The sequence below is a fragment of the Bos taurus genome, chromosome X (genome assembly GCF_002263795.3).
Source record: "Bos taurus isolate L1 Dominette 01449 registration number 42190680 breed Hereford chromosome X, ARS-UCD2.0, whole genome shotgun sequence".
Taxonomy (NCBI): domain Eukaryota; kingdom Metazoa; phylum Chordata; class Mammalia; order Artiodactyla; family Bovidae; genus Bos; species Bos taurus.
In genome coordinates this window covers 131,542,961-131,556,357 of record NC_037357.1, presented here as the reverse complement: position 1 = coordinate 131,556,357, position 13,397 = coordinate 131,542,961, and positions in this window count along the sequence as shown.

Below are 13,397 nucleotides of genomic sequence, written 5' to 3'. Positions count from 1 at the left end.
AAGAATGGGAGAAAATAATAGCAAAGGAAACAACTGACAAAGGATTAATTTCCAAAATATACAAGCAGCTTATTAAATTCAATACCAGAAAAACAAATAACCCAATCAGAAAATGGGAAAAAGACCCAAACAGACGTTTTTCTCCAAAGAAGACACACAGATGGCTAATAAATACATGAGAAGATGCTCAACGTTGCTCATTATTAGAGAAATGCAAATCAAAGCTACAATGAGATATCACCTCACATCAGTCAGAATGGCCCTCATCAAAAAGTCTACAAACCATAAATGCTGGAGATGGTGTGGAGAAAAGGGAACACTCTTGTACTGTTGGTGGGAATGTAAATTGATACAGCCACTATGGAAGACCGTATGGAGATTCCTTAAAAAACTTGGAATAAAACCACCATATAACCCAGCAATCCTACTCCTAGGCATACCCTAGGCATTTCCTAGGGTATACCCTGAGGAAACCAAAATTGAAAGAGGCACATTGTTCACTGCAGCACTATTTACAATAGCTAGAACATGGAAGCAACCTAGATGTCCATCAACAGATGAATGGATAAAGAAGCCGTGGTACATATACACAATGGAATATTACTCAGCCATAAAAAGGAGCACATTTGAGTCAGTTCTAATGAGGTGGATGAGCCTAGAACCTATTATACAGAGTGAAGTGAGTCAGAAAGAGAAAGATAAATTCTGTATTCTAATGCATATATATGGAATCTAGAAAAATGGTACTGAAAAATTTTTTAACAGGTCAACAATGGAGAAACAGACATAGAGAACAGACATATGGACATGGGGAGAGGGGAGGAGAGGGTGCGATGTATGGAAAGAGTAACATGGAAACTTACATTACCATATGTAAAATAGATAGCCAACGGGAATTTGCTGTATGGCTCAGGAACTCAAATGGGGGCTGTGTATCAACCAAGAGAGGTGGGATGGGGCAGGAGATGGGAGGGAGTTTCAAAAGGGAGAGGATATATGTATACCTATGGCTTATTCATGTTGAAGTTTGACAGAAAACAGCAAAATTCTGTAAAGCAATTATCCTTCAATAAAAAAAATAAAAAAAGAGAAACTTAGTACTTTATTAAAATCTCACTGTGTCACCACAAATTAATGTAGTTATCCTTCTTGGTCATTAGAAGGCTTTTACCCAATGGTGATGTTATCTCCTTTTTTGATTTGGCATCTGTCATAGCCAGGGACCTTCATGGTCTTGGACTAATAAATATGTAGGTAAAATTTTTGACTTATGTGGTTAAATATCCACTCTCATAATTAGTATCAAATTGCATCTGAAATGTCCAACACTGCAACTCTTAATGTTTGCTAAAATGTGGTTGGCAACTATTTACAATAGCCAGGACATAGAAGTAACCTAAATGTCCATAAACAGAGAAATGAATAAAGAAGATGTAGTACATATATACAGTGAAATATTACTCAGCCATAAAAAGGAACAAAATAATGCCATTTGCAGCAACATGGATGGACCTAGAGATTGTCATATCAAGTGAAATTAAGTCAGAGAAAGACAAATATCATATGATATCACTCATATGTAGAGTCTAAAAAAGGGTATAAATGAAGTGAGTTAACAAAACAGAAGCAGAATCACAGATGTAGAAAACAGACTTTTGGTTACCAGGGGATAAGGCAGGGAGGGATGAATTGGGAGATTGGGATTGACATATATACACTACTATAAATAAAATAGATAACTGATAAGAACAAGGAACTCTACTCAATATGCTGTAATGGCCCATATGGGAAAATAATCTTAAAAAAAGAGTAGATATATGTATATGTATAACTGATTTATTTTTCTATACACCTGAAACTAACACAATACTGTAAATCAACTGTACTTCAATGAAAAGTTTTTTTTTTTTTTTTTTTTTTTTAATGTGGCTGACATACTGAAGGCTGGAAGTGGTCCTCAGTTAAATTTCATCTTTGGTAAATGCATCAAGACTATTTTTCAGAATCTTTTGGCAATTTTACTTTAAACTTCTGTTACTGAGTTCTAGTTCATAATCAATAACAGGACTTTAAATTTTACCCCAAATGTGCCAGGTATAAAGATGCAGTTATTTAGATACTGAATCTCCATTTACAAAAAGAAAAAAAAAAGCAGAGTGTATACCTAGAAAATACAATTCCATTAATTAGTTCATTGATTCTGTAATGTGATACACTGACTCTTTGATAAATGAGGGAAGTTGCTACATCTTTGTCAGATGAAGGGTGGGAGAGGGGAGACTTGTTTGGTAGACTGGAAGACTATAAATAGTGTGCTTTGGCAGAAGATTCCCTCCCAGATGAACTTTTGGCTCCTCCTCACTGCCTTTGTGAGAAAATAAGTAGGGATTGACAATCATGTTCCCAAAGTTGTGGCAATTAGGTTAGGAAAATTCTCTGGGTAAGACATGACTGTGACTTCAGCAAGTACATCTGTCATGCTCCTCTTTCATCCTTTTAGTCTGGCAATAGGTATAAACAGTTAAAATATATACAACAAATGACACAAGATTCCTTCAGAGGGAAACAGTGATGCTTCCTTTTGTATATATTTGTTGTTGCTGTAAATTGTAAAGCTTTTGAGGCCATAGGTGATGGCTTGTTTATCTTTTTTCAGCGATCACATACCATAATGCCTGGTACATGAGGTGGGGCTTAATCAATGTGTATTGATCAAGTGAAAACTTATTTTAGGGTATCAAACAAATTTCCACTGCCTATTGTGTCCAGCCATTCCACAAAGAGTTTGGCAGGGGGACAAGAAAATGTAGTAAAATTTTATGTAGTTCTGGCTTTCTAGGAGATTTCAAGGTACTTGGGAAAGTAAGATACACATATATATATAAAGTCACTGCTTGACAAAGGCTCCTGGAATGTAGACTAAAAATGTTATAGAAACGTATAGTCCTTGCAACTCTTAAGAAGTCTGGGAAGGGTGATTACTACATGGAAGGAACGTGGCATAAAATGAAGCTTTGTAGATGAGTTGAAAAGAAATAGTGAGTATTCTAAATGAGGCTGAGGGGGAGAAGTTCTGCCTGAACAAAGATATGGCATAAAAGATTACTTTGGGCTACAAACAGTGAAGGGATATAAACTACTTGGTAGTGTTTGGAAACATCTGCATTTGAAGCTGTAAGGCTATGTAATGGGAAGTCTTGCAGATTTTGACATGAGATATGATATGAAGGTGGTGTTTAAGAAAAGTAGTCTAGCCTAGGCTTCAGGATGCATGGGAACCGAGCAAAACCAGACTCAGAAATATTAATTCGGATGCTGTTCCAGTAATACAATTCTAACGAGGGACTGTAAGAATATCACCTTGATATTTTGGATTTGGAAGGAGTAGAAGGTTAAATACAAGGTAAAATTTGTCTTATTTCCCAACATGCATGTGTTATCTACTGCTGCAGTAATGCTGTGTAACATTCGCAAATTTAGTGGTCTGTGAGTTGGACTGTGAAGAAAGCTGAGCGCAGAAGAATTGATGCTTTTGAACTGTGCTGTTGGAGAAGACTCTTGAGAGTCCCTTGGACTGCAAGGAGATCCAACCAGTCCATTCTGAAGGAGATCAGCCCTGGGATTTCTTTGGAGAGAATGATGCTGAAGCTGAAACGCCAGTACTTTGGCCACCTCATGCGAAGAGTTGACTCACTGGAAAAGTCTCTGATGCTGGGAGGGATTGGGGGCAGGAGGAGAAGGGGACGACAGAGGATGAGATGGCTGGATGGCATCACTGACTCGATGGACGTGAGTCTCAGTGAACTCTGGGAGTTGGTGATGGACAGGCAGGCCTGGCATGCTGCGATTCATGGGGTTGCAAAGAGTCGGACACGACTGAGTGACTGAACTGAACTGAACTAAAAGCATTTGGGGCTTCCGAGGTGGCTCAGTTGGAAAGGGTCCGCCTGCCAAGCAAGAGATGCAGGTTCGATCCCTGGGTCGAGAAGATCTCCTGGAGAAGGAAATGGCAGCCCACTGCAGTATTCTTGTCTGGGAAATCCCATGGACAGAGGAGTCTGGTGGGCTATAGTCTATGGGGTCACAAAGAGTCAGACACAGCAACTACACCACCAACAACTAAAAAACATTTCTTTTTCTTGCTCGTAAGTCTTTTGATTCACTAATGTGACTCTTTTTCAGGCTGCAACTTGGTGGGGCTTGGTTCCATGTTTCAGAGTCCACAGACCAGGCTTTGAATTCCAGGTTTCACGTCTACAGTGTGGGTCTCATGGCCCAGGCTGAAGGGACAGAGGCTTCCTAGAGCATGCTCTTCACATGGCCATCAAAGGGCAAAGTGTACTTCAAGCTTCTGTTAGAGTTGTATCCCTTTGTTGAAAGTAAGATACACGACAAAAACCAAGTCAATGGGGCAGGGACGTATATACTACAAGTAGAAGGGAGGTTCAGCAAATATTTTCTGAGCAATAATCCAAACTTTCAAAACTGGTATAATTTGTTTAAATGGATCTGGACAAGTCATTCGAGTGATTCCCTACTGGTGTAAAGGTCAAACTTATTAGTAGAGTTCTTCATGGTCTGCTCATGTTTCTGTCCTTGTTCTGCTAGGTTCCTACATCTGTCTCGCCTTCTAATTCCACTGTTCGTGTGTGCTAAGTCACTTCAGTCATGTCTGACTCTTTGCAACCCCATGGACCGTAGCCCGCCAGGCTCCTCTGTCCATGGAATTCTCCAGGCAAGAATACTGGAATGGGTTGCCATTTCCTCCTCCAGGGGATCTCTCCGACCCAGGGGTTGAACCCGCATCTCTTATATCTACCTGCATTGACAGGCGGGTTCTTTACCACTAGTGTGACCTGGGAAGCCCATGATTCCACTGACTTATTTGCAATTCACCATGAAATTTTATGCTTCCTTTTCATACCTGTTCCTTTCTGTCAGGAATGCCCTCCTCTCCTTTCAGTCCTTTGAGTCTTGACCTAAGTGCTGTCTTCTCTCAAAGGATCTTCTGACCTTGAAAGGCTGTGATGGATGCTGCTGATCTTCATTCCCTGATACTTCATGCATAATTTTGCCACAAAAATTATGACACATTTTAATGCTGTGCTCTAGAGGCTGGCCATGTGGCTTATCCATCTAGATCCCCCTTGCACATGTTGACTGAATGAGGCTATGATAATGGTGGGATCTTTAGAAGGAATTGGAAACTAGGGAAGCAGAACCACACATTTTCTTTGTTTGTATTGCTGTTTTTGTATGGGTGAATGAACGATAAGAAAGTGAAGAGTTTTCCCTTTGGGCCTTTTCAGATTTGAGGTGAGAGCAAGACATAGCTCAGAGTCTGGGGCTGAAACAAAGATGAGAGGTCTGGGATGGCAAGTCCAATTTGGTGACCATGTGTATTAACCTTGTACTGAAATCTTGACTATGATAATATAGTCTTTTCTGCCTAAGTGTCATCCAAAATCCTCTTTTTTAAAGTTCTGCCATAAAAGGGCACCTTTAAAATTTAAAGCCTTTTTGTGGTAAATCCATACATTGTATCTATATCATAGGAAATGTGATTGCTCATGCTCAGAGGAGAAATGATTGTTTTGTCAGCTTGACATATCCTACCTCCAAAACTTTCATTTCTTAGGATTCATGAAAAGTTATCCAAACTTTGAATGCTGCTTTAGGAAACATCTTGTCTTTCCAAACAGCTTGCATGGGGAACAGCTGCACAGTCACTTAAAAGAACTAGTTGACTAGTACTTTTCCATTTGTCTGGGAAGATGTCTTTTTCTTTTTTTAATAAAAAAGAGAAATCTCCTTTGGTTTTTTAATGTAGGGATGGCTCAGGGTCCCTATCTAGATGGGCTATGAGTCTGTGTAATTTCATCTGTCTGTGTGACATACAATAAATAACAGTTGATTATCTGACTGCTGGTGTATAAGGATCTCATGGACAAAGCGCTTTGCCTGCTGCTTCTTGGGGAGGCCTTGGAAGATGGTCATCTGTGGAACTATCCCACCTAGCACATCACTTTATCCAGGGTGCCCATAGCCTACCTCTACCCTTGTCCTCAAGGTTCCCTTGAGAGGTGCCGTATTTGTCCGTGACCTGCCACTCAATCCAAAAGTAATTAAGACATCGCTGGCTGTGCCAGACCAAAACTGAAGTTTGGCTTATATGTAAGTGTTCTAAAGAAACTCAAGGAAGAAAGAGAAGCGGAAATGGCCCAACGCCATATATGAACATAGAAATACTAACAAGTAGATCAGAAAACTTTCAAGTTGAATAAATGTTTTATTTTAGCCCCCGACAAAAGAATGTGCATGAAGACAAAATAGTACTGGGTGTATTGCAGCCTCAAGAGGTCATTAAGCCTGTTTGAAATCTGATGGGGCACGTTACGGAAGTCACTGAAATTCACCACTGGCAAAATGAGTTTGCACAGGCAGAGTGCCGTGTGCACGTGTAACAGTCTCGTGGGAACTGGATCTGTGCCCCCCGCTGCTGATCACATCGGAGACTAGAAAGGCAGAACGCGAGCCTGAATGGGAGATTACAGAGGAAGCAATTAGCAAATGGAGCACACCAGCCCCACCAACTAAAAACCTCTTCTTCAAATGGTTATGAGCATCTGTGCACGCCGCTGATGGCTATGTCTGTCTTTGGAGCCCATCAGTGATATTCAGAAAGTGGTAAAGATGAGCCTTTCCTTGTCAACACTCAGAGCACATCCTGAAAAGATGTTCTGTGCTTTGAATGCCCTACTTTTTGAGAAAAAGATCTTAACTTTTACTGGCATTTAAAAGGTCCATGTTTGAGAGTTAAGCTTGAAGTGATAAAATTATATGCCTCCTCAGATTTATTACTTTTGAATTATGCCAAATCGTATGTTCCAATGATAGTTTTAAAAACCCACTTTACTTTTTATCTTACCTACTTCAGTTCTTTTACCATCTCTGCTCTGCCCTCCCTCCGCTCCAACCACATGAAATCTTTTCTGTAGGTTTTGATACAAGTTCGGATTATTTTTCTCCAATTAGTTTGGCATAGAGTAGAGCTGTGAAAATATCTGTGAAGATTTTGAGTTACATGGAGATAAGGTGACAAAAAAACCAATAAAGTATATTTGGATTTCAATTCTTATTTTAAAATATGCCCAGAACATTGGTTAGAATTACAGGAGAAATAAAGATAAGGTCCAGTAAGAGCCTAGTAAAAGGCAGTTCAATTCAGTTCAGTTGCTTGGTCATGTCTGACTCTTTGCAACCCCATGGACTGCAGCATGCTAGGCTTCCCTGTCCATCACCAACCCCCAGAGCTTACTCAAACTCATGTTCATCGAGTCAGTGATGCCATCCAACCATCTTATCCTCTGTTGTCTCCTTTTCCTCCTGCCTGCAATCTTTCCCAGCATCAGGGTCTTTTCCAGTGAGTCAGTTTTTCACATCAGGTGGCCAAAGTATTGGAGTTTCAGCTTCAGCATCAGTCCCTCCAATGAATATTCAGGACTGATTTCCTTTAGAATGGACTGGTGGGATCTCCTTGCAGTCCAAGGGACTCTCAAGAGTCTTCTCCAACACCACAGTTCAAAAGCATCCATTCTTCGGTGCTCAGCTTTTTTTTGGTCCAGCTCTCACATCTATACATGACCACTGGAAAAACCATAGCCTTGACTAGATGGACCTTTGTTGGCAAAGTAATGTCTCTGATTTTTAATATGATGTCTAGGTTGGTCATAGCTTTTTTTTTCAAGGAGCAAGCGTCTTTTAACTTCATGGCTGCAGTCAGCATCTGCAGTGATTCTGGAGCCCAAGAAAATAAGGTCTGTCACTGTTTTCATTGTTTCCCCATCTATTTGCCATGAAGTGATGGGACCGGATGTCATGATCTTAGTTTTTTGAATGTTGAGTTTTAAGCCAGATTTTTCACTCTCCTCTTTCATCAAAAGGCTCTTTAGTTCTTCTTCATTTTCTGCCATAAGGGTTGTGTCATCTGTGTATCTGAGGTTAATAAAAGGCAACTTGACATAAATATACAATACTGTTTAACAAAAGAAAAGTTCAACATCCTAACAAACCAAAAACAGTTGGTTTACTTGTAGCCAAATTGTCAAGCATGATGCCGAGTTCAGCTTCTGAGTGTCCTCTTTTCAGTCCTTCCTGACCACAGTAGCTGCCTTGGAGTACATTTTCCTTGCCCAGAATATTCGTCCATCTCTTCCCTTCTTCAGGTTACATTCCCACTTTTCAAGACTGAGATTGGGCATTGCCTTCTTCTGGAAAGTTTTCCCAAACTGCATTAGAAATCTTTTCTCTCTCTGCACCCTTAGTACCCTCTGGCTAGCTCTGTTGTCATGCTGAGTTATCATTCTTTTCACATATGTGAGTTCCTTCCCTAGGAAATTGTGTCTATTGCTTCTCGAACCCCTAGCTTCAGGAAAATTTGTCGAGTGAATGGTTCTGTAAATCCTACTTTTTACCTTGATTCAATCTGTAACTCATTGGATGCATTTTAAAGACTGATATGAATCTCTTTATAGTTTTTGTTTCTCTTGCCCCATGTGAATATTCATGCATTTAGCTACAGGAATGCAAGTATACTCGAAGATCAGGTGCTATTCTGGACTCTACTGATGGGTTATGTAATAAATGGTGTATGCACTGCTTGCCTTTCTAGAACAGAAGAAGAATGACTTCAGGCATGCCTCCCACCCTAAGAGTTCACTCCACATGCACGGGGCTCCCTGATACAGCAGCTACACTCAGTGAGCAAGCATTGTCTTTAGTTAAGGTTGGTTGTGACAACTGCTATAATACAGTCTGAGAGACAACCATATCCAGTGTATTATTCCTTATATTAATCTGAGATAGACCACATGATATTGTACTGAGCTGAAAATGCAGGAATCTCAGTCAGTTGTCTTTTCTGATGATTTACTTGACAGTCATACAGAAGCATATTTGACAATTTAGGAAGGTGATAGGTGATAGATAGTTTGCATAAAGAAAGAAGGCAACCTGGAGAAATAAGAGACTATATAAATGACCATCTATTTCTCAGGTACTTCATAAGTGTGGACAAATGTTGATTTAGGAGAGCAGTGATACCGTAAGAAGAGGTGGCAAGAATACACAGAAGAACTGTACAAAAAAGATCTTCATGACCCAGATAATCACGATGGAGTGATCACTCACCTAGAGCCAGACATCCTGGAATGTGAAGTCAAGTGGGCCTTGGAAGCATCACGAGGAACAAAGCTAGTGGAAGTGATGGAATTCCAGTTGAGCTATTTCAAATCCTCAAAGATGATGCTGTGAAAGTGTTGCACTCAATATCCCAGCAAATTTGGAAAACTCGGCAGTGGCCACAGGATGGGAAAAGGTCCGTTTTCATTCCAATCTCAAAAAAAGACAATGCCAAAGAATGCTCAAACTACCGCACAATTGCATTCATCTCACACGCTAGTAAAGTAGTGCTTAAAATTATCCAAGCCAGGCTTTAGCAATACATGAACCATGAACTTCCAGATGTTCAAGCTGGATTTAGAAAAGGCAGAGGAACCAGAGATCAAATTGCTAACATCCGATGGATTATCGAAAAAGCAAAAGAGTTCCAGAAAAACATGTTTCTGCTTTATTGACTATGCCAAAGCCTTTGACTGTGTGGATCACAAAAAACTGTGGAAAATTCTGAAAGAGATGGGAATACCAGACCACCTGACCTGCCTCTTGAGAAACCTGTATGCAGGTCAGGAAGCAATAGTTAGAACTGGACATGGAACAACAGACTAGTTCCAGATAGCAAAAGGAGTACGTCAAGGCTGTATATTGTCACCCTGCTTATTTAACTGATATGCAGAGTACATTGTGAGAAATGCTGGGCTGGAGGAAGCACAAGCTGGAATCAAGATTGCCGGGAGAAATATCAATAACCTCAGATATGCAGATGACACCACCCTTATGGCAGAAAGGGAAGAAGAACTAAAGAGCCTCTTGATGAAAGTGAAAGGGGAGAGTGAAAAAGTTGGCTTAAAGCTCAACATTCAGAAAACGAGGATCATGGCATCTGGTCCCATCACTTCATGGGAAATAGATGGGAAAACACTGGAAACAGTGTCAGACTTTATTTTTCTGGGCTCCAAAATCACTGCAGATGGTGACTGCAGCCATGAAATCAAAAGACGCTTACTCCTTGGAAGGAAAGTTATGACCAACCTAGATAGCATATTGAAAAGCAGAGACATTACTTTGCCAACAAAGGTCTGTCTAGTCAAAGCTATGGTTTTTCCAGTAGTCATGTATGGATGTGAGAGTTGCACTATAAAGAAAGCTGAGTGCCAAAGAATGGATGCTTTTGAACTGTGGTGTTGGAGAAGACTCTTGAGAGTCCCTTGGACTGCAAGGAGATCCAATCAGTCCATCCGAAAGGAAATCAGTCCTGAATATTCATTGGAGGGACTGATGCTGAAGCTGAAACTCCAATACTTTGGCCACCTGATGCGAAGAACTGACTCATTTGAAAAGACTCTGATGCTGGGAAAGATTGAAGGCAGGAGGAGAAGGGGACGACAAAGGATGAGATGGTTGGATGGCATCACTGACTCGATGGATGTGAGTTGGAGTAGGCTTCTGAAGTTGGTGATGGACCTGGAAGCCTGGCGTGCTGCAGTCTTTGGGGTCTCAAATAGTCGGTTATGACTGAGCGACTGAACTGATTGGTTTTGAATGAAGATTGACTTGCCATCCTTGGCAGACTAGAACAAACACCTGGGCTTTCAGAAAATATGATCTGGAGTGTGCCATGCATGTAATGTCTGGGTGTATAACCAGAATTAGGGAGTAAATAGTAGTATTTGTAGCTGTCACTCTTTCCAGGGGCCTGTGGAACATCCATTGACATACAAATTCCATGTTAAACTCAGGATTCAGTGGCTCCTCAGAGACCTGTTCTCAGTGCTAGAAAGGAAGATGCAAAATGCAGCCTCAGAGCATTGGACTTCCTTCTCAGTGCATTTGTAGAGCACTTATTACAATGAAGAATGTGTTTTAATTAACTTTCTGGATCTCCAGTGAGTTTGTGGGCCCCTCATTCCCCTTTATGCAGCATGAGTGATACATAGAATTAATAGCCTGCCTGCTTATGCTTATGTGGGTATGGGAATCTGTTATCTTCTTAGGTTTGTTCATAGGCAGGTGGCTTTGGTTGTGTATCAAGTCAGCAATTCTGAGAAACTCAGTAGCGTTTCTCTTAGAATTGTCTGTCTAATCCATCCGCTCAATGCGATGGATTCATTTAAAGCAAGTATATAACAGAAAAGCCAAGTTAAATTAAGCAGTGTTACAAGTCAGAAGTAGTCTTAGTACATTCTTATTCCTCTCTACCTCATTCCCAGTTTTTAAAACCTTAGTCTGAATGCAGTAGAGCTGATAACTGAGAGCCTTTGTTGGTGTTCATTGTTGTATCCCCCACTTCCTGGCGTTGTGCATTGTACACAGTAGATGCTCAATAAATGAGTGAGAACAGTCGCTTGGAAATTACAGAAGGAATCCCCTGTGGGGTTAGGTCTAGATTCATTCATTCATTCAACAAACCATTACTAAGAAATTACTGTGTATTTTATAGTATTAGACATTGAGAATGCAAGACTGAGTCCTTTGTGCGTGAGTTTCTCAAGCCTAAGGAGGTGGGATTTGGAACATAAAGACACACTTACATAATATCTATCTACTAAAGTTGCCGTGTTGATCATATATTTCAGTAGTCCCACTAACAGAGAAGGTGGGGATTGGAACTTCTTTCCCAAAGACCCAGGCCCTAAGATACTACTGGGTTGTGTAGAGTTATAGTAAAATAAGCAGGAACTGAGTAGGTGTCTACTAACTGTTCTAGAAGCTACTTTGACTTTAAGTTACTCTTATCAAGCCCCCCACCCCCACCTATGCCAGGAACTCAAACTCAAAATCCCAAACTGTGATGGCCCAGGAGCAGCAACAGCATTGAGCTGGGTTACCCGTTGACATTCTCCTACCTGTTGTAGCCCAAGACAGTGGAAGAGGGCCTGAGATCTGAAAGGACTGATTTGCTTTACCTTGTGTCAACCTTGATTTCTTAATCTGTAAAATAGGGATATGATAAGATTAACAGAGACAGTCACTGGACTAAGGGAAGTGATTCTATCACAGGTTACTTAGAACTTGGTACATGTATTCTCATCCATTGCATTCAGTTCAACAAATACATAATTGAGATTCCACTGAGGAACTATTGATCCCCTTCCCCATTTGTCACCTGGTTCCTTTCACTGGGTCCTCTCACTGTGCCTGTTTTATCTACCCATCATCACACAAACATACATCATTAACATAAAATGTACAATTATTAAAAACTATACCCGATGTCAAGTTGCAGACAAAGGTCTGAGTGTGGGTGTTTCAGGCACATAGGTTCCTAACAGAATTAACTTATCTGAGGTTCCAGTCATGAATACGTCCTGTCTCTCCTTCCCCTATCTCCCCAAGGCAGGCTTGGATTCTGACCCCCAAACCCTTATATTGTTTATCACCTTGGTGTTGAACCACTTAGAAATTTAACCAAATTGGAATAGGTTAGATTTCAAGCTTCTGATTGTGTTTCTGCTTGCTGTCCGTGATCTGCACCTGCCCCCTTATATCCATGTGGACTCCCTGGCCCTGCTGCCTCTCCCTGCCAGGGGAACATGTTCTGTCCAGCCCAGCTTAGCCTCTTGACTTTTGTACTGGGCCCAGGTGTTCCTCTGTCCAAGGGGCAAGACCATGTTCTGCTGGCCCCAGCACTCTGCCTGACTTCTTCCTTGTATTATTTAGATCCTTAAAGCCCATACATAACTTAACATCACTATTTTCTGAAGTGTGGAGTACATCTTTAGTAATTTGGGGATGAGTGATTTTAGTAAATGATTTGTGAACTTGTCAAGTTTCATCTATTAGCATTTGCTCAAATCCTATCAAACTTTAGGCAATTTCCCAAGTACCTAAATAACACATGAATTATGCCTCATTTTTGTTATGCATTCTTGAGAGTTAAGCATAAGTCAACCAAATGTCTATTTTGTCGTTTTTCCTCTCTCTGCAATCTGAGTTGGGGCTTGTTGCACACTAGCGTGCTTAAGAATCATCTGGAGGGCTAGTAAAACACAGATTGCTGGCCCCCATTGCCACAGATTCTGGGTCTGTAGGTCTGGGATGGAGCCTCAGAATTTGCGTTTCTAACATGTCAGATGATGCTAATGCTGCTGGTCTCATGGACCACACTTTGAGTAGCAATGGCCTAAATCATGGACACACCATCTTGGGTTGACAGTTTATATTTTAACTTCAGCTTGACCATTATTGAGACTCCCCAGCACAAAGAACTTGTGAAAGCT